Genomic DNA, 3,898 nt, shown 5'->3' with positions numbered 1-3,898 from the left:
GATGTCAAGGCTGATATATGATAAAATGATGGACTATTCAGTAAACAGAGCTAGTAAAAACTGTTATCCATATGGAAAAAAAAATGAATCCCTACCCTCAACTATATACAGGCATACCTCATTTTATCCTGCTTTGCAGATATTGCATTTTTTTTAAACTTGAAGTTTTGTGGCAACCCTGCCTCAAGCAAAGCTATGGGCAACATTTTTTTTTTCCACTAGTATTTGCTTACTTCATGTCTCTGTGTTACATTTTGATAATTCTCACAATTTTTCAAACTTTATTATTTTTATTATTCTTTTTTGTTATTGTGATCTGTGAGGAGTGATTTTTGATGTTACTATTTTAATTGTTTTGGGGCTGTACAAATTATGCCCATATAACACTATGAACTTAATAAATATTGTGTGTCTCTGACTGCTCCATGATCAGCCAGTGCCCCATTTCTCTCCCTTTTTATCAGTTTCCCTCTTCTCTAAGACACAACAATATTGAAATTAGGCCATATAATAATCCTATAATAACTTGTAAGTGTTTAAGTGAAAGAAAGAGTTGCATGTCTCTCACTTTAAATAAAAAAGGCTAGAAATGATTAAGTTTAATTGGGAAGACATATCAAAAGACAAAACAGACCAAAGTCTAGACCTCTTGCCTCAAAAAGCTAGCCAAATTGTAAATACAAAGAAAAAGTACTTGGACAAAATTATAAGTGCTAATGTAGTGAACACATAAGTGATAACAAAGCAAAAAGCTTTACTGCTGATATAGAGAAAGTTTTATTGATCTAAATAGAAGATCAAATGACATTTCCTTGAGTCAAAGCTTAATCCAGAGGAAGGTCCTAACTCTCTTTGAGTCTATGAAAGCTGAGAGAGGTAAAGAAGCTGCACCAAAAATTTGAAGGTAACCAGCATTGGTTCAGGCTTCCCAGGTGGCTCAGTGGAAAAGAATCTGCCTGCCAATGCAGGAGATACAAGAGGCCCAGGTTCAATCTCTGGGTTGGGAAGATCCTTGGAGTAGGAAATGGCAACCTACTCCAGTATTCTTGACTGGTAAACCCCATGGACAGAGGAACCAGGAGGGCTACAATCTGTGGGGTCTCAAAGTCATCCCCATAAATTAAAAATGAAAAGTGAAGCAGCAAGTGTTGATGTAGAAGCTGCAGCAAGTTATTCAGAAGATCTAACTAAGGTAATTAATTAATGAAGATGACTACACTGAACACAATATTTTCAAGGTAGACAAAACAGCCTTATATAGTAGACAATGTCATCTAGGACTTTCACAGCTAGAGAGGAAAAGTCAATGTCTGGCTTCAAACCTTCACGGACTCTCTTTTTGGGACTAATGCAGAAAATCCTAGGACCCTTAAGAATAATGTGATATATACTCTGCCTGTGTTCTATGAATAGCACAACAAAATCTGGATGACAGTTCACCTGTTTACCACATTGGTTAACTCCAGTGTTTAAAACAATTGCTCAGGAAAAAAAAAAGATTTCTTTCAAACTATTACTGTTCATTGACAATGCACCTGGTCACCCAAGAACTCAGATGAATATGTACAATGAGATTAATGTTGCTTTCATGCCTGGTAACACAATATCTGTTCTGCAGCCCATGGATCAAAGAGTAATTTTGACTTTCAAGTTTTATTACTTAAGGAATACACCTTATAAGACTATAGCTGCCATAGATAGTGATTCTTCTTATGGAACTGCAGAAAATAAGTTGAAGGCCTTCTGGAAAGGATTCACTATGCTCGGTGCCATTAAGAACATTTGTGCTTCACAGGAAGAGGTCAAAATATCAACATTAAAAAGAATTTGGAAGACATTGATTCTAACCCTCATGGATGAGTTTGAGGAGTTCAAGACTTCAGTGGAAGAAGTAACTGCAGATGTGGGAAAAATAGCACAGAACTCAAATTAAAGGTGGAGACTTGAAGATGTGACTGAATAGTTGCAATCTCATAGTAAAACCAATGGATGAGGAGTTGCTTCTTATAGTTGAACAAAGAAAGTATTTTCTCGAGATGGAATCTACTCCTGGTGAAGACACTGTGAAGGTTGTTGAAATAACAAAGGATTTAGAAGATTATATCAACTTTGTTGGTATAAGAGGAGCAGTATTTGAGAAGATTAACTCCAATTTTGAAAGAAGTTTTGTGGGAAAAATGCTATTAAGCAGCATTATCTGCTACAGAGAAATCATTCATGAAAGGAGGCACCAATTGATTTGGCAAAGTTAATTGTCTTAAGTTGAGAAATTTTCACAGCCAACCCAGGCTTCAGCAACCACCACCTTGATCAGTTAGCAGCCATCAACACTGAGGCAAGGTCCTCTATCAACATAAAGATTATGTCTCACTGAAGGCTCAGATGATGGTGAGCATTTTTTGGCAATAAAGTATTTTAAATTAGGTATTAATCATTGTTTTTAAAGAAATAATGTTATTGTACATTTAATACACTACAGTATAAACATAACATTTATATTCACTAGGAAACCAAAAATTTTGTATGACTCAACTTATTGTGGTGGTGGGGAAATGAACCTGCAATATCTCCAAGATATGCTTATTTAGAAAAACAATCCCAGTGCTTTGATGTTAAAAGCAAACTTTTAGTACTGTTTGTATAACCCTTAAGTGACTATCTCCTTAGGGTAGGTGAAGAATTTCTTATCAAAACTTAAAATGTGGTAACCATAAAATAAAATATTTGTTTTGACTATATTAAGATTAGGAACTTATTTTCATTAAAATAAACATAGCGAAATATAGCGAAGTGGCAACACACAAACTGAAAGAAGACATTTGCAACACATAAAAGTGTCAAAGGCTGATACCAACAATAAAAATAAAACTCCTATACATCAGTCAACTGAGAAAGGATAAAGAATATACACAGAAAAATAGGCAAAAAGATAAGCATTTTCACCAAAGATAAAAAAATACAGTTAATAAACATATACAGAAAGACTTTTCATAATTAATGGTATATAATATAATAAAACAATAAATAATATGCAATATAATAACAATAGTATAGTAATCTCAAAGACATATCATATTATATTCATTTGATTGGAAAAGGAAGTTAAGAATTTTGACAATATCATTGGATATGGTTTTACAGGATCTTTATATTTTGCTGGTGAAAGTGTAAATTGGTATAATCATTTTGAAAAACAAGTTACCATTATCTTATAAAGTTTAATATTCATGGACTATGACTCAAAATATATCCCCTTCAATTTTCTTGCACAATTACAGAAATATTCATAGCAGCCCTTTTTGTAATAGACAAGGGGTGAGAAGGAGGGGAAGCAAAAAAGAAAAGTAAAACGAAACTTTCAAAACAATCACAATAAGAAAAGCAACAGCTTAGAAAGAAGTATATGCCCTTCATCGGTAGAATAAATACTTGTTCAGTGCAAAAAAGCAAGAGCCAGAAGATTGCATGGGGTAATATACCTTTTATAAAATGCAAACTCAACTAAAATAAATCAGTACACATCTTTGGCACACAAAAGTATGATATAAACCTCATTTTGAAATGCAAGAAAATGGTAAAATAATAATCACAGTAGTGATCATCTTAGATAGAAGGAAGCAGGCAATAATCTGGCAAAGAAGCACAAAGGTAGATGTTAGTTACAACTTGTCAATGTTCTGGTTCTCAGTTTGGGTGGTGAGTTTAATGAGTTTATTATATAAGAAAAAAACAACACTTCTTTGTATGACTCTATTTGTGTTGTTAAAATTTTCAAATGTGCCACACCCTGAGATAAGCTGAGCTTCATTTGATGACACAACTGGTAGAATTCTCTTTGTCTAGTTCTGCTCTTATTTAACAAGTGAAAAAGTTGAGGCATAGAGAAACAAGACAATTT

The 3,898-nt window shown here is 33.6% G+C and overlaps 1 pseudogene; it reads left to right on the top strand.

Moving 5' to 3' along the window:
• The first annotated feature begins 425 nt into the window (after nt 1–425).
• LOC120882505 lies at nt 426–3,215 on the top strand (annotated as a pseudogene).
• Nucleotides 3,216–3,898: the final 683 nt, after the last annotated feature.

This window comes from Oryx dammah, unplaced genomic scaffold (assembly GCF_014754425.2).
Source record: "Oryx dammah isolate SB20612 unplaced genomic scaffold, SCBI_Odam_1.1 HiC_scaffold_23, whole genome shotgun sequence".
NCBI classification, from domain to species: Eukaryota; Metazoa; Chordata; class Mammalia; order Artiodactyla; family Bovidae; genus Oryx; species Oryx dammah.
Note: the sequence above shows the minus strand (reverse complement) of the source record. Positions and strands in the feature narration are given on the sequence as shown.